We start from the raw sequence: 19,128 nt of genomic DNA on the forward strand, positions 1-19,128 counted from the left end.
AAATAATTAAAAAAATGAAAAGATACTTTAAATGTGAAATGAAAACCGCCAGTAGGTGGCAGCGAGTCACTGTTAATAAGTGAGTCATTGCGACTGAACCGAATCATTTAAACGGTTGATTCATTCAGGAACGAAACACCATCATGTTGCTCGGAGACGCAAAACAGCGCTGTGGCTTTGTTTGGAATTATGTTTGTTGGCGAAATAGTGCAAAAACAGGCAATATGGTGTCTAAAACGTAAGTCTCTTATTAAAACTTCTAGTTTATTGAACTGTTGAAAAAAAAAATCAATATCACATTTGTATATGGTAATTTTGGAGAAAAAAAAGGCACTCTTCCGTGTGAACTCGAGTTTAAATATACACATTTTCTGCCCCCATGTCTTGAATTTGTGATCATTCTGAATGTATTTTAATAGACTGAATCATGCAGTGATCAGGCAGAGCGCACTAGACTTCGCGTAATGCGTGCACTCTGTAGGAGTTTTGAATGTTTGTTTTGCGTCGTGAGACTTACCACGGGTCTGTCCAATGATTGTAAAGTCATCAGGTCCGTCAGACTGAAGATATTTTAGCGGTAACGAGACCAAAATTATTTAACCCATCGAATCCAAATTTAAGACATTTTAAGACTTTTTAAGGCCTTATATTAGGAAAACGTTATTTAAGACACTTTAAGGGCCCGCGGACACCCTGTACACTAACGTTGAGAAGTGTAGTAAGAATTGTAATGTCTTCTAAAGAAATCACTTATGTGCATCAAGGCTGCATTTATTTAATCAAAAATACAGTAATATTGTAAAATGTTGTATATTTTAAAATTTGATTAATTTCTGTGATGGCAAAGCTGAATTTTCAGCAGCCATTACTCCAGTCTTCTGTTCTCTCTGACCAGAATGTTCAAAATAACAGCATTTATTTTAAACAGAAATTCTTTGTAACATTATAAATCTACTGTAACTTTTAGGGATGTAACGATTCACTCAACTCACGATTCGATTCACGATTGGATTTTCTCACGATTGCTTCCAAATAAAATTAGATTTAAGACAAATTATAAATGAAAAGGTGTCCTTTTATTATTGCTTGGACAAAATGCTGCACCTTTAGGGCCCGCGGACACCCTGTACACTAACGTTGAGAAGTGTAGTAAGAATTGTAATGTCTTTTAAAGAAATCACTTATGTGCATCAAGGCTGCATTTATTTAATCAAAAATACAGTAATATTGTAAAATGTTGTATATTTTAAAATTTGATTAATTTCTGTGATGGCAAAGCTGAATTTTCAGCAGCCATTACTCCAGTCTTCTGTTCTCTCTGACCAGAATGTTCAAAATAACAGCATTTATTTTAAACAGAAATTCTTTGTAACATTATAAATCTACTGTAACTTTTAGGGATGTAACGATTCACTCAACTCACGATTCGATTCACGATTGGATTTTCTCACGATTGCTTCCAAATAAAATTAGATTTAAGACAAATTATAAATGAAAAGGTGTCCTTTTATTATTGCTTGGACAAAATGCTGCACCTTTCTTTGTAAAACAGAAATACGTCAAATAACAAAACTAAACTGAAATTTTACAACATAAAAAAAAAAAAAAAAAATCAATAAGACAAAAAAAATCTCTTCATATAAACAAAGGCTACCTGTGCTCTTTCCATTCAAAATAAGAGGCAACCACTGCATTTTGATTGCATAATTTGACATTTTAAAACAAAAGCAGAATGTTCTGACTTTAGTTTTGTGAAACTATACTACATAAAACATCTGCACGAAACAGCAGCGCAGCGGCTTATGAACGCTGCTTTAATATGAATTATACAGAGACGAGATGAAAAGAAAATATCATCTAAACTTTTCTAAAGACAGTCAGTTCCTATCCACATTCATATAAACTCCTACCCCCAAATGTACTGTATAGCGATTTGTTTAAAGGGGTCATATGATGCGATTTCAATTTTTCCTTTCTCTTTGGAGTGCTACAAGCTCTTGGTGCATAAAGAAGATCTGTAAAGTTGCAAAGACTCAAATCCAAAGAGATATTCTTTATAAAAATTAAGAGTCAGCTACGCCTACCTAAAACGGCTCGTTCGAACACGCCCCCACATATCTACCTCACTATGTGGGAAGATTTGCATAACGCCGCCCAAATGTTCACGCAAAGAAAGAAGGCGTAACTTTTATTCTTGGAGGACCGTTTCCTGATCCTGGTAGAGTAGGCTACAATGCCGGCTGTTCTGACTCACAGACTGTAAGTATGTTTTTTTAAATTTAAAGAGTTTTTATATTTTATATATTTAAAGCCAGTTTTTGGGCAGTGTAGAGTAGGGCTTGTTGTTTGTCATTTCTCCGATCACAAATGCAGACATGGTTTTATGTTTACGTGGCGCGATGCAACGCAACGCGTAAAAAGACAGTACAAGTCATTATAATCCATAATTATGTCCCCACTGGATGCAACGAATACCTAGTTTATAATGGGTTTTCATGTTTTTGAATCATCGCTCCAGCCTGACAAGGCATCATCACAATATGGTTAGGGGCGTAACATTTCCATCACACGCTTGAGGTATTCGGCCAATCACAACGCACTGGATAGCTGGCCAATCACAGCACACCTCGCTTTTCAGACCGATGAGCTTTGTAAAAATCTACGCGTTTCAGAAAGGCGGGGCATAGAGGAGAAACAATAATGTACAGTATGTGGAAAATAATGTGTTTTTTGAAACTTAAACCGCATAAACACATTTCATTACATCAAATACACAAAATAATGTTCTTTTTAGCAGCATCATATGACCCCTTTAACATCTCAACCTATTTGAATCGTCACATATTTGTATTGATTTTCAACCAGCTCGCAGTGATTCGTTACATCCCTTGTAACTTTTGATCATTTTAATGAATCTTTGCTTAATAAATGTATTAAAGGGGTCCTATTATGCGTTTTCACTTTTTAAATTTTAGTCAGTGTGTAGTGTGTATGTTTGGGCATTAAAAAGATCTAGAAATTTACAAATCTCATAGTCCACTCCAAAGGCAGATATTTCGTAAAAAAAAAAAAAAATCCCTTTTCAAGAACTACAACGAACGGCACGTTTGGACTACAGTGTTTGTTTTCTGGGCTTTGTGATATCACAAAGTGGCTCATTAGAATTTCATTACAAATAATTCCCACCTACAGAAATTCGAATGGTTGGGGGGTGGGGAGGGGCGAGGTTGTGGTTAGAACGCTTGGTTGAGTGAGTGCATCCGAAGTGGACATTACCGGATATTCCTCCATGATTCCAGTTTGAAGGGAGCGTATATGTTCCATACAAAGGGCATTTAAGTGTGCGAGACGTGAATTTAAATTGTATTTATTTACAGAGGTATATTATGTCCCACTTCACACTTCTCTAGTAAGTTTAATTTGTGTGTGAAGACGCTGCAGGCAGGCGCAAATCTGTAAATGAATATTCCGAAGTGAAGTAAACTTCAACGGATTTCCCCTGCTCAGGGAGTAGGGAGCAATGGACACTGTGTAGGGACCATGTCAATCGGAACACAGTTCATGCACGGAGCTCACTTCTAACGAAATTATCTGAATCAGGTGTGTTAACAAAGAGAGACGTGCAAAACATGCAGAGCGGGGGTACGCGAGGACTAAGAACCGCTGGTCTAGAACAATTCTTACAAGTATAACACGACGTAGCTGGGCGCCGCGGACAGACGCCGAACGTCACCGCCGGTGTGCCTACACCCATAGAAAATAATGTATTTTAATTTTAAAGACGTGGCGCGACGCTGCGCTTCTCGTCCGGTGTGCGACCGCCTGAAATGCTGTTTTTTTCACCTCCGTGCCCAAACGTCTTTGTTTGGGCTTCCGAAAGCGGATGATGTCAGGAAACAGTGGTTGCAATTTACTTTTTAACTCTGTTCCTGAGAATTATAACCCCAATTTGCTATTGTGTGCTGCGCATTTTACTGAGGACAGCTTCCACAACACGAGTGAGTAGTGCTGGATTCGCCAAAAGCTTTTGTTGAAAGATGGAGCAAGGGGCGTGGCAGTACTGAAACCCCGTCTAAGCTGTTCGCCAATCACAACGCACTGGGACAGCTAACCAATCACAACACATTTTGTTTTTCGGAAGGCGGACCTTCATCAAAGCCGGAACTAATCGAGCCGTTTGTGCCAGGCTGGGGAGAAAGGTATTTTAATAATGTAAATTATGTGAAAAATAATGTGTTTTTCGAAGCACCAAGCATGAGAGCATGTTCTAGTACACCCCCAAAACAAAATCAAGACTTTGTAAAAGAGCATAATAGGACCCCTTTAATTATTTTTTCAAAATCTTACTGAACCAAACCTTTTGAATTGAAGTGTATGTATAGTGTGTAGGTGTGTGTTGCAGTGTTACCTGCTGTAGCGGTTTCTCACGCTGACTGTAGCGGAGCTCCATGGACTGAATCTTCTGCTCCAGGCTAGTGAAGTGCCTTAGTTCAGGACTGTGAGCTTCTTTGGCCTGTTTCAGCTCTTACAGAAGCTTAGACAGCTATTGACATACACATAACAGGAAATAGAGAAAATTTAAAATCCTGTGTTTAAAGAAGAATGGAAACTGAATCACTAAACCTTGGTGGCATAGTCTCACTACCTGATTCTGCAGGGTTTCCTCTCTGATCTTAGACACAGCCAGAGCATCTTTGGCTCCCTGGAGTTCTTTTACTTGCCCCTGTAAATGCTGCACTATGATCTGAATAGAGAAATTCAGAATTCAAAGATTCATTACACAAAGCCTTTATCCAAAGCAACTTACAATGCAGTCAAATTATATAATTTATTCTTAGCAAACAAACCCATAACCTTGATGTTTCTACTACCACGCCAAGGCAACACTTAGCACCAAATACACGCACATAGCCATATATAAATAGAACTGTTGGAGTGACTGACCTCCTCTAAGTTCACTTGATTGGTGAGTTCAGCGACTTTGGAGGAGGAATGCTCAAGGGCATGGCAAGCCAGAAGGCGTTCAATCTCTTTATGATGCCCAGCCTTGACCAAGGCAAGCTGCTCAGCATTCTGCTCCTGAATCCTGAAAAAAGAGAGACATTTTTATTATGCATGTCATTAATTGAGATTCAGACACGACTGATTCTGAAAAATCATCTTATTGAAAATAATATACATTCTTTACATCCTACAGTGCATTAAAATTCTTCTTTGTTTTCATATTATAGTATTATAAAGGATCATATTGTTATTATATAGAAAATAAAGCTTATTTTATTTTAGGATCGTTATGTTTTTTTGCAATCCAACAATAGTTTTGTGACAATTAAGCACATTTAAGCCACTCGCCCCCAACTGCCTGTATCTTATTGTAAAGTATAGAAAATTAGATTTTGTTTCTATTTTAAAGTACATTTGTAAGAATAAATCATAAGTCATTTGATTGTCATCATTTGTTGTGCTGAAAATATATGCTGAATTAATTGTTGGGATGATTTTCACTACTGTTACAGTGGCCTTAATTTTCTTGATGACAAATATTTTTTTCTTTTGGCTTATGGATTTGACAAGCTCAAATCCCGTGAAGAGAATCGTGGGATTCTTGTAGCAGGGCCCTGTGAGCTATTGTTCATCTTTTGTTTGTTCAGAACACTTCAAGGGTGCTGTAAAAGGTTTATAAAAACATGACTGAAGAAGCACTCCAAAAACTTTACCTGAGGAGCTGACTCTGTGCCTGTGCGACTGCAGCCTGCAAAGAAGTTTTCTCTTGTTCTCTCTGTATCTCCAGCTGTTCCAATCTCATCCTCAAACTATCGTTCTCCAGTAGCACCTCTGAGATGTGTGAGCCTGAGAACGATCCAGGATGGTAGTCTTTCTCATCTTGGGTAGCGGGGAAAGTCTCAGCTTCAGATTTTTTGGTCTCTTTGGCTGCGCCCAAATGCCGCTTGGGCTCATTGGTGACACGATCAAAGCTAGGACCTGGCAGCATGGTTCTCCTTTCCCTCTGCAGAATCTCATCTTGCAGTCGCTCCTCCTTTTTCTACACGCAAAAACTGTTGTATCAGGAGACGATTGCACTTAAAATGCTATTTAGGTAGGCAGCTTATTAGGTTATATGTTGATATTATGTACTGTAGATCAGTTACCTGAGCGGCTTTTACCTGACTGGTCAACTCTGCAAAGTTGAAGCTTTGGTCAGCAATGCTTCTACCTTCGATGGTTCTCTGAATGCTCTTCATGTTCAATCGGTCCCTGGGAAGTGAATATGCATTGCTTTTATAACAGCTGCTACAAAGAACAGCATGAATAGTAAAACCCCACTGTGATATGTATTTAATTGAGCTGGCCCAAAAAACATATTGCTCAAAAGTAACAATTCACTAAAATGAACAGTTTGAACTAATTCATAATAATGAACCAAGGTGGATAAGTGCAAGCCAAATGTTTGTATCTCTTTGAAGCTGGTAACCTGGCAAAAACATTTTGAGCTATGTGAACAAAGCTTGTTGTGCCCTCGGATCATATTCAGAAAACCTCACAAGACAGACAATTTGTAAAGTATGGAGCATTTACATAATGCACTACTGCATCAGAAAGGGCATTTCTGTAGCCTAAACCGTAGAGCAATGCACTAGCAATGCCACAGTTGTGGGAAAAATGGCCTTTAAGTTCATGCTATTAGTTTTTTTTATTCTGAATTACAATTATGTAATTGGAAGTTAAAGTGAATAATGATTATGGTTATCTTAAATAAGCCTGATTAGATAAAAAAAAAAAAATGACGTGGTTATTTACCCATTTAAAAAGGTCAAATGGTATAGTTTAGTGGCTCAGTAAGGAGTGAGCTGTGAATCACCACCATTGTGCCCTTAACCTCGGTTGCTCCAGGCCCATTTGTCCCTTAAAAACGTTTATGGCGCCATTTGACAACAACACTGTATACAAGTCATGAATTAAAGGCGCAATAGGAGATCTTGGAAAATGCTAACTTTAGCCTGATAGCACTGAAAGCGAATGTCCCACCCTCCCTGCAATCGCTGTCCAAAGCCACGCCCCCTGAATGCATATAAGCGCACTCACAGACCAGAGTACCAAAGACCACATTACTACAATAGGCTACATCAGCGGTTCCCAATTCCAGCCCATGTTCCGAAGTGAAGTAAACTTCAACGTATTTCCCCCGCTCAGTGAGGAGGGAGCAATGAACACTGTGTAGGGATCATATCGATCGGAACACAGTTCATGCACGTAGCTCACTTCTAACTAGCTGGTTATTTGAATCGGGTGTGTTAACTAAGCGAGACATTCAAAATATGCAGAGCGGAGGGCGCGAGGACTGGATTAATCGCTAGGCTACATCATGCGTCATTCACTGGTGAGAAAACTTTAAAAGTACTACAATACCAGGAAGGAAGATCGGGTTGTTGATGTTTGCCTGCCATCCTCGCTCTGTCTGCACAGTGTGCGTGAACGCGCTGATGACGTGTCCTGTCCGCGTGAACCGGGTGCGCATAGGTATGCAGATACATAAGTTGACAGGCAGGTAGAAAAGCTTATTAAAACGCTCGGACCGAGCGTTTTGATTGGACGAACATTTCTTGGTCCTACGCCTTCCACAAAATATATAAATACATTTAGACCACTTAACTTAATGATTGCTATCGGGATGTGAAGAGACTTTCAACCAGCATAACAAAAAATGTTTCTGAAGACAATCACCTATTACACCTTTAATTCTTCCTTATATCTGTTGTCAATAATCATTGTCAATATACTTCACCAGAAGGGTCAATAAAATGCTGCATGCCCCCATGTCCCGTTTTAAATTAATTTACTGATGAATCCAAAGTTGACATTTAGTGAGGGTCATTATTTACTAGTGCAACAAAAAACACTACCAAATAAAGTGAAGTGTGAAGTGACGTTTTGCCAAGTATGGTGACCCATACTCGGAATTTGTGCTCTGCATTTAACCCATCCAAGTGCACACACACAGCAGTGAACACACACACCATAGGCAGAGCAGCCACAGATATATGTCTGCTGTAGACGTTATGATTGCTTTATCAAAGCATACACTGGCAAGGAAAGACTGCCCTTTTTACCAAACCCACTTATTGTGGCAAACATACAATTTTCCCCACATTCACATTAATGAGAGCTGCCAGACAGCTGAAGGTTTTCTATTGATTTTTAACAAGAAACAAGCTCATATGTGCTTTAAGGCTGGATAAATAGGCCATGAAAATAGATGAACTTGAGTAGTTTTTAAGTTCTCTGTCAGCGGCAATTATAAAGTGGTAAAACAGACAGCTCCCTGAGGGTTGTACAAAGTCTGAACACACAAAATTACCAGCTGGGGATGTAGAGCCATGGCAAAATGATACCCCAAAGAACAAAACTTTCTTATATTTTTTAATTTTCTGAATATATTATGTAAGTTTTACAGCTATACAGGGGCTCACCTTGCTCTGTAACACATAGTTCTCCTGTCTGAGGGCTGCAAGCTCTTGCTTGTGCTCCTCTCGTAATTGATCTTCCCTCGGATGGAGCTCTCTCTCTTTTTGCACGAGCTGGAGACGGAAGCGCTCCAGTGATGAGCGCCCCTGCTGAAAGGTCGAACCACCATCCATCTTGTCTTGAATCACCTGATGCTGACAGACAAACAGAACAGGAAGTTAATGAGCCTGGGGATTTGATCCAATGCTCCGATTCAATCCCAGTTAACTCACTCCTGCCACTGCTCCGGGTGTGATCCTGTCTGCTTGAGGAGGGATGTTATCCTGTAGACTGCTGGCTTCAACCTGATGCTGTAGGAATATAGCATAGGACTGCACGGATGCAACCAGTTCACTGCTTAGTCTTAAACTTGTGTCTAAACCTGTAAGAGATGCAAAAAAAGTAAAGAGGACCATGTATTACCAAGCAAGCAAATATGGCTGTTAATTTAAATCATCTTTACCCCAAAAATTACAAATAATTTTTTTTTAACAATTAATATTATTTATTAGATTATTTCCCCTCTAAATTCTCATTACTGTAACAAAAACGCCAATAACACATAATAATTGAATAATTATCTTCTTTATTTTGGTAAACATCAAAAACATTTTGGTAAACACAATATTTGTGATTAAATTTATTAATACATCTAAACTGAACGTAATTAAAATTGCTAACTCACTGACAGCCCTAGTAAATACTTATATATAAATGTTTTCATTTAATTAAGTTTTTTTTTTTTCCACTATTTAAGTCATGTCAGCTGTCACGAAAATGTTTCAATTTAATGAAGGTAATAAAAATGAATAAAATAAATTATAATAAAAATAATTTCATTTATACAAAGTTTAGTTTGGTTTATATTATTATTGATATTAATTTTTGTATCTTTTAATTTTGGGGTTGAATGACAGTTTTGGTGAAGTTAACCCAGGTACCATTGACTGTTTGTGTTTGGCTGAGGTTTTGAGTCTTTTTAGGGGGCTGGTTCTGAGCTTTCCTCTGTGTTAGAGGAGATGGAGGTTTAGCAGCATGCCGGGTTCTGCTGGGTGCAGGTGCTCTGGGTAATGCCCTGCTCTCAGGTTTTTTGGCCCTTGCTGATGGAACAGGAGTTTTTCTAGTGCAAGCTGATGCAAACGCATTGGTTCTGGCAGGAACCTGAGAAAGAGAAGTTAATATTCCATTATAATCTTCATAAATGTGATTATCAAATTTGATGTAAATAAAGAAGCCAAGTAAGTTACCCACTAAAATTATACGTCATTTACTTTGCAGAGTCCGTGCATCTATTTTTCTATTTTCATTTCTCAAAACCCCAGAAATTACAGGATCTAATTTATGGAGGAAATTCATGAGACAAATGACTCATAATAGCAGAGTCTCTAACCTGGCGCTTCTTGGGTTTGACAGGAGGTGGTTCCACAGAGGAGCTGTTCTGTTCCTGCATTAGCCGTTTGATCTCCTCAGCGATGCTCTTCTGAGTGTATTGAAGAGAGGCTGGATGTTCCTTTCCTGTAAGACTAGCTGCATTTCCTCCTCCACAGCCCTCATTAGCAGAACTGAAAGGGATCTCGTCTGAATACATCCTTAATGGACTATGATTCTCGCTGCCTCGAGGCACAGCCTCACTGTAAGACAAATACTTCGAAAGCTGCTGAAATGAGAATATATGACTCCTAGTGTGTGAAGGTAACTAGTGAACTCACATTATGGGCTGGAGAGAGAAGCCATGGGTGAATCCAATCGGCTGCATCAATTTCTCAGCAGTGGGTAAATCTGCGGTACATAAATGAGACCCTAGTGACAAAAATGTCACTATGGCTGGAGTCACACTAGCCAGTTTTTGGTTGTAGGCTTTATTTAGAATCATAGGGATTTGGTGTGCGTTGCCGTGTCTCTCTAGGCCTTGGCAGTGACCAGTAAGCTGTCTCTCACACTGAAGTACTGACAAACTATCATGTTACTCATATACAAAGCTCCTTAGCAAATGCAAAGCCACTGATCACAGATTTTGACTGTCATCCATGGTGAAATTGTAACTAAGCTTTTGTTTGGGGTTCACTTAAACTTAAATAACTAACAAAATGAGAAAGAGTCATAGCAGGGATGAAGTTATTATATCTTATAATCAAAAATTGGATGACATTATAAATCCATCCTACTTCGTCTGGAATTTCAGCATCCATTACTCCAGTTTTCAGTGTCTCATCATCATTCAGAAATCATTTTAATACACCGATTTGGTGCTCAAAAAATTATTATTAATGTTGAAAACAGTTGTGCTACTTTATATTTTTGTGGAATCCATGATACTCATTTTAGGTTCAAAATTTTAAAAATAAGGTTAAAAAAATAAATGTCATTTAGTTACATTTAAGTTCAAAAGAACAATTTATTTGAAATGGAAATGTTTTGTAATATTGCAAATGTCTTTATCACTTTTGATCAATTAAATGCATCCTTTCTGAATAAAAGTATTAATGTGCTCTTAAATTTAAAAGTTCTCTTTAAGGAATAGTGCTTCTAAAGGGGCTGATCTTAATAATGCTATAATTTATAGCTCTTTTGTGCTAAATATTTACAAAAATAACAAAACTTCTGTTCTTACTTTGGCAAGCTTTACATGGATTTGCTAACAAAACGAGGCACTGCAAAACATGTGAGAAGGAATTAGAAAGTAATGCCAGAGGTAGTAGTTTAGTCTGCCACCCCCCACATTCATATTCGATTAGGGTGACAGACCTCCAACAGAAGACAGCGAGATTTCAGGAAAAACAGTCGCTGTGACATCCTCAACCAAAATCGAGTTTTTAGAGTCAGCTAGCAGGACTCATGCCACAAACAAGGCCAATGCTAAAAACCTCACGTTCTTCGGTTTCAAGCATAACTGGAAGCATTTGTGGTGGAAAAGCTGCAAATCAAAAGGTTTAAAGCGCAGACATGCCCACAGTGACTGGCAACAATTGGCTAGGTGCTGAGTCTGACCTGACTCCACTGTGGAGGCAGGTTGAAGTGTAGAGAGAGAGTGGGGAGTCCTGCTGCCCTCCGTTCGTTTGTCCTCACAGTCCCCTGCTGAGCTGTTGATCTGCCTGTACGCCTCCTGTAGTGCCTCAATCTCACTCCCTCCACTCTGATCGTAAGATTGAACTTTAAAGATATGGAGGAGAGAATGTGTCAAATCACTTGTTGTAAGTTTACTTTAACAATATAAGCTTTAAGCAAAGAAACAGGTTCTCAAACCTGCAGGTTCCAGTGCAGTTATCTCTGTTTGTTTGGTGTTGGGCCACTTTTCTTTCCTGGGTGCCACACTGGGAACTGCAGAAGGCAATGCTCCATCCGTGGAATTTAGAGAGTCATGCAGTGACACTGGGACATACAGTAAGAACAGCATTTCACTTCCTGATTTGAACATTCACAACATTATACATTTAAATTGTAAAATGCTGTTTACCTTTGGCCAGCATCCCATGTCTTTCAGGTTTCTGAAAAGAAAAAGACCAGGAAATGGTTAGAATTAGGGCCTTTGAGATTTTTACATAAAATCCCCTTATGTTTAGTTTTTACACCAATTGCGGTGCAAGGTGTGCCAACAAGTTTGAATATTTAATTCCTAAAACCTAAGGACCTGAAATTCAAATTAGCTTGTGCTATAATCTTTTTTTATAATAAATGTCATCAATTATAATTTTTTTTCTGCAAAAGCCCCCAGCAGCCCCAAATGAGACTGACCCTAATGGGTGACTGACCCAATGTCAAATAAAACAGCTTTTTCTAGGCCACTATTATGACTTGAGTATTCATCTTTTGACATTGTAAGCATTTGTCAAATGTACTAATAATTTAGTGGTCAATTACTATTGATTTCTTTAGTTGAAAGAAAGAACAAATGCAATTATCTCTCCAACCATTATTTAGAAAAAAAAAACCTTAAAAAAATATATGAAATTAGTTGAGAATTGAATGAATAAATATAAACTAAACAGAAAATAAAATAATTATAACAAATAAATAATTATTATCAAGGACATCAGTGTTAATGAGATCAAAACAAGTTTTCAACGAGATCAGAAAATAAATAAATAATAATAATGTGGAAAAATGTACTTACTGAACCATTAAACTGTATTCTTTTGCAGTTTTATTATTGTGAAAGCAATTTTGTCTCACTTAAAAATATCACAGATTTGTTTCTATTTTGATTAATTGTCCAGCACTCTTTAAATATTGCTTAATATTACCGTAACTCTATATTTTTTCAACCAGCATGTGATGCAAAATGCAGACAGAGGCCTGCATTTGTTTCCATGCATCTCTACATACCTCAGTATTGAATTCACCAGTTTTTTGGGCAGGGCTCATTTCATAGGTTTAAAGTGCATTAAAAACTTATATTCACCTTCTCTTGAAGCCCCTCTTCACTTTTCTCACTGGCCTCTTCCTCAAAATCTTCACTATGTGCGGGAGATGCTGACAGAGAAGCAATATACATGTGTTTTATTGCTTCAGAAAGCAATAACAACAAAGCACAACCCTTTCAAATTCTTATTCTCTTTGCTCTGCTCTTACCAGCAGAGTCTTTATTCTTTCTCTGTTCTTCCTCATGTATTGAATCCATTTCTTCTCTTCTGAAAGGAACACAGTGAAACTCAATCTAAAGAAGGGACATATGCAAATACTCCTTCACTAAAAGCATCCTTGGAATTCATTATGCTTTAAGTCATTAAAGTCATTTCATTTCTCTGTGCACCTTTGTGGGCTGCTGGTGGGTATGGAGGACTCCTGTTCTTGATTCAGTCTGGGACAGTCAATGGAAGATGAGGACTCTTTCTTCAGGTTGGATAAAAACCTGGAATTCTCATCCTCATCCAATGTGTCCAGCCCTAGAGCACCTGCACTTGCTACCATACCAGACATCACCAAAGAATCTGTAATGAAGCAATTACAGATGGTGCTGGTCAAACAAAGAGAGTGATGATAAATGTTATAAAATAGTTAAAGAGACTGACCTTCAGGCTCAAGACTGTCTCTGCTAAAGATGACTTGGTCTCTATTCCCTTCATTCTCCAAGAATAGCTCCTTCGGCTGTTCTTCATTCACCTCCTTAATGGACGGAGTCTTCCTAAAAGACTTCAGGAAGGACTTTCCTGTTGATGACATCCCTACAAGTCAAGGAAACATGTTGTAAGTATTAAATAGGCCATTTTTCCACACCAGACTTTCTTTAAAAAGTACAACATACCATAAAAGTTAATGTCTGTTCTTTACACTTCAAATAAATCAAACTACCCATAACAGACTTTTTGTTTCACTCACCACTGAATAGAAGCAATTCATTGACATGCATTTTTGAGAATTCCAAAATGTTAAAACATACAAATGAATGTCTACATCGTTTATCAGACTTCTTTAAAAAATAAAAGAAAATATGATGGCTAAATCCCCTGTTTGATATGTTGGCCCTCTGTGTGGCACATTATCATTCTGAGCAGCACATATTCAATTAACTAGACTTCAGAGAAATTACTAACTGGCACAGTGCATGTTCTACAAACAGGCAAAATTCAAAGGACTTGTTTACAGCAAAAACTGGTGCTGTAAACACTGCAGCTACAAATATAACCAAAACAACAGCTCTAGTCTGTTGTGCTTAATAATTGCATATAATGATGTATTAAGGTAAACTTATGAAGAAAAAAAGCCAATGATGGTAAACCTCCACAAAACATGTTAAAAATCAAAATAGCAGTCTACTGATACCATCTTCTCTGCTGACTGAATCACTAGCATTGCTTTCCACAGACAACTCATCAAAAGCGGTGTGAATGGGACTCTTGTGTTCTGATGTACTGGAGGAGTTATCAGGCGCTGGACTTGGTGCACAGCGAGAGTCTTCCTCTGATATCCTCTGCTCCTCTAAAGAGTAGCTAAGATCAGGTGATGGCCTCTTCTCATCTACTGCATCATGTTCAGGACTTATGTTGGGGGATGCCCACTGATTGGACAGCTGGCTCACCCTATCAAGAGCTTTGCTACAAGGTTTAGGGGTGGGCTTTTTAGGGACTATGGTTTATAAGGGGGACAAACAAAGGAAGGAAAAACAACACGAAAGAAGTTCGTAAAACAGGTAGACGCCACCAATGAGACTTAAAAAGTCAATGATACAAAAGTCCAATGATACAAAAGTCAAAATACAATGCTCAGTAAAAAAGAAAAAGAAAAAAAAGACACTTCAGGCATTAGCCAGCTAATTTAAATTAGTTGTTTTCAAGTGTGAAAAAAAAACACAGGACACACATTGACATCCATTAGAGATTTAACGGTATATCCAAGTAATACTGTGGTAAAAGGGTGAAGTGTGTAGTTTTCAATGTTACAATACTTTAAGGTAACCTGTTTGAAAACACCCATCCACACACACACACACACACACACACACCGGTGCATCTCAATAAATTAAAAAAAAGTCTGTTTTTCTGTCAATATGGGGTGCTGTGTGTACATTAATGAGGAAAAAAAATTAACTTAAATGATTTTAGCAAATGGCTGCAATATAACAAAGAGTGAAAAATGTAAGGGGGTCTGAATACTTTCCGTACCCACTGTATATACCTATATAGCAATGATGTTATTTGGTACAAAAATTACACACTTCACTTATAAGCTACATCGATTTATGATGAATAAGATATACCCAGAGGAGGAACGCTTGAAACGCAGTAATAGCAGCAAATGACACATCTCTGTGAACAGCACTTCAGAAGTTCAAGGAAAAGAGAACAAAAACCTTAATACCTCTTAAATTCAGAATTACTGAAAATTAATATGTCTTATCTCAGGATAACAGAATAATTTTAATAAACAGTAATGTGTAGGGTTGGGAATCGAAAATCGATTCCGATTCCAGAATCGGATACTTAAGGTCAGGAATCGGATACTTGATGTCAAATTAAAATTTTGATTCCGCCTATCGATTCCTATGCGCCTGTTTTTTTTTTTTCTTCATCTGTGAGGACCGGACCTAGCGATCTGCCAGGACCTTGCTCGCTAATCTAAGCGCTCCAAAGTTTGGCTACATTTGCGATCAGAAGCCAAAAAACCTAAGTATAATATCTGTGATAGCTAAACATGTTGCAAGAGACGTGTCACCACCAACATGACAAAGCACTTTAATTTAATAGATCGTTAAAGATCGCGAACACGATTCAAACACCAACGTGATTCTATTCCTAAATTATGTCTGTTTCATTCCTCAACCTTTGACATGTGTGATCAATATTGTGATCACTTGGTTCATCCATGCAGAGTACGATCACATCATTGTGATTTGAACATTTAAAGTCGGCATGAAATGGAAGTTGCGATTGTCTTTTCTTCTCTACTGTGACGTATATCCGAGTGAAACGGCATCTGAAATGAGAGGGCGGGACTTGATTTTGTCCTTCGGGAATTGATTTGATCGTTGGAAGTTGGGGCGTTGCTAACAAAATGGAGGCAGATTCACAGCTGACACCCAAGCATGAATAAATGTTTTATTTATTAAGGACGACGACGATCAACGGCATAAAACATGCCTAAACAGCACGCGCGAGAGAGAGACTGCCTGAATTACTGAGCGCGTCCTATCAGGTTAAGTCATATTCATGAAAAAAATTAGTTTGCCATGTCCTAAGAGTAATGTTGTCGTAATATCCTAATATCTTTTCAATGTTTAGGGGTAAAATCAGTACTATAAAGTGAAGCATCAGCTTCAGCTTTTCCCCCTGTCGTTTATCCTAGCGTTTACCCCTCACGTCACTAGCTCCGCCCTTGCGCCATAGCTCCTGACCAGAAGAGAAGATGAGTCGTTTTGAGGGGGAGGGGAGGTTAACGTTTTTGATTAAAGATTACGAGGGCACATGAAATAAAAAAAAAAATAATGAAGTGCACGGATAAATTATTTATAATAAAAACTACAGTATTCCATTAAAAAATACGAATTTTCAATTTTGATTTCATGGTGACTTTAAATTTACGTTTTGCGCTGCCATTGACCTAAAGAGAGCAGCTGTCTGTCATGAATAAAACAGCTTCACAGTCTTTTCAGCCACACAGCATCATTATTTCTGTGTTACAAACATTCTAATCACAGAAGTGATTTTCTGTTTCTGATCCTAATCATGTTCTGCATAATGAGTTTGAATTATTACCATCAAACCGGAGGTTTAGAGTCCCAAGATTCAATAAAGTTAGGCTGAAACATTCTTTTGTGCATCAGGCGATCCTGGAGCTGAATAAGGCACTTAATCAAAAAATCAAGAGTAATGTGAACATGGTGTAGTTGTAGAAGTGTAGTAGGAGGGTAAGGTATAATGTAATGTTTAAGGGAGTGTAATGTATATTGTGTTTTGTTTGTGTGTGGATGAAGTGCATGTTGTTGTTTAAAGGATGTTGATTGTTGTAAACACAGATACTGTCATGCAAGAAAAATTTCAGACTCGTCTGACAATAAAGTGTTATAAAGTAAAGTAAAGTAAAGTAAAGTAGAAGTACAGGGAGAAAAGTTTATGAGTGAAGTGACATGTGGCCAAGTATGATGACCCATACTAGGAATTAGTGCTCTGCATTTATCCCATCCACACACACCGTGAACACACACCCGGAGCAGTGGGCAGCCATTTTTTGCTGCGTCGCCCGGGGAGCAGTTGGGGGTTCGGTGCCTTGCTCAAGGGCGCCTCAGTCGTGGTACTGAAGGTGGAAGAGAGCGCTGTACATTCAATCCCCCCACCTACAATCCCTGCCGGTACGAGACTTGAACCCGCAACCTTTGGGATACGAGTCCAACTCTCTAACCATTAGGCCACATCTTCCCCTTATAGTTCAGATAAAATCAGTAATTTGACACTTCAAATGATGATTTATCGATTTACGCCAGTAGATGGCGAAAAGGGGCTGTTAAAATGTATTTGTCTTCATACAAAAGATTCGTTCAAGAACGCGGATTCATCCAGTAATGAAAAAAGTACAACTTGAGTGAGTCATTTAATCATTAATTCATAAATGACATGTGATTTTGTTTAGTTGTCTAATGTTTTTTCCTCATAATGAGAACCACAACTTCCATTGGGGGAAAAAAAACAAACCCAATTTATCCAGAATCATGCAGTTCTATTTTGCACACAAACAGCTCTTAAAGAGTCCAGTTTTTATGTAGCCTGTTGATTTTTGTTCATGGTATGTTTATGTAGTAAACAACACCTTAATCACTGAGGGACTTGATGGCAGAACAATGTATAATTAGTTTAGGTATTTTCCTATTATGTCACACTGCTTTACTGTTGTTTAGATATAAATGCACTTGTGACATCCAATATACTTTCCAACACTATTTTCTGTTAGGTGTTGATAGCACCTATGATAAATTGCTTTATGTTCCTCATTTGTAAGTCAATTTACATGCAAGCAAATGCAAAGGCACTGGGAAACCCAAATCCCAAAAAACAAAACAGGTTTATTAAGAGCAGAGCATAACGAGAAAATGGCAACTCCTCCATCGCAGAAGCAATTAGGCTGCCTAGATGACTAACATCAGGTGAAGTTTATATCAGGTCTAATCATATAAAAAAACACATGCATCAGTTCATATCTAGAATTTTGAGTTATATTATACCCTGTATGCAAGTCAACAATATAAAACAACAACAGTTCTAATCAACTATTCTATTTAATTTATTCTATTCAGAAAAATTATTTGCTTACCAAAGTCTGCTAAAAATGAATAAATCGAGCTACATGCAAGTCATTTAGAAACAAAGGCAGTACAATTCATAGTTGCATTTTAGGGCCTGATGACACATCTGAATCTTCTGATTTTGCATCATTTATTTTGTCTTCTGGTTTGTGCTTGCTGCCCTCAAGTGGACAAATGCTAAACTACAATATTTGTTGCTTAAACCCCCAATATTATCTTTAGATAGTTAGATATGTACTGACACCTTCCTACACAAAGATACTAATAATACACAATACAAGAAGAGCATGCATTCCTGGAAATCTGGAATAAAGTGACTTGCTCAAAGGCACAAGGTGTTAGTGGATCTCAGAAACTTTCCAAGGTGTGAACTGTAAACCCTTGGTTTTCAAACCCAGACCAAAGATCACCAGCACTCACCTGGTCCCTCTTCACTGTCATCATCATCCTGCCACCACGGCACAGACGCTGAGGCCTTCTTCACTGGCCTGACAGGTGCTTTTCCCAAGCTGTCAAGAACACTAGGGTGCCTGGCGCTGGTGCCCAAATCGACCGAGTCATCAGAGACAGACTGGCAAAAAAAAGTAAATAAATACACAACAGCATAAAGTTTACCTGGATTACTGGGCTGAACAATATTTACTGCATGTTGTCTTTCAATCAATGCACTGCATATAGAAGATTTATAAAATCATTTGCAAAATAAACACGTTTAAAATAATCTTAGATGGAGTATAGCATGTCATACTAAATGAAGCATCAACTTCCCAAAGGTTTTTCACATCAAATACCAATATATATATATAAATAAAATAATTTAATAATAATTTATGCATTTAGCAGACGCTTTTATCCAAAGCGACTTACAGTGCATTCAGGCTATACATTTTTTACCA

General features: G+C 38.0%; 1 pseudogene; it reads right to left on the reverse strand.

The window, feature by feature from the left end:
• LOC107556084 (centrosomal protein of 162 kDa-like) overlaps positions 1-19,128 on the reverse strand; it is a 21,801-nt pseudogene that overhangs the window by 1,604 nt on the left and 1,069 nt on the right.

This window comes from Sinocyclocheilus grahami, unplaced genomic scaffold, assembly GCF_001515645.1.
Source record: "Sinocyclocheilus grahami isolate Dianchi unplaced genomic scaffold, SAMN03320097.WGS_v1.1 scaffold555.1, whole genome shotgun sequence".
NCBI lineage: Eukaryota > Metazoa > Chordata > Actinopteri > Cypriniformes > Cyprinidae > Sinocyclocheilus > Sinocyclocheilus grahami.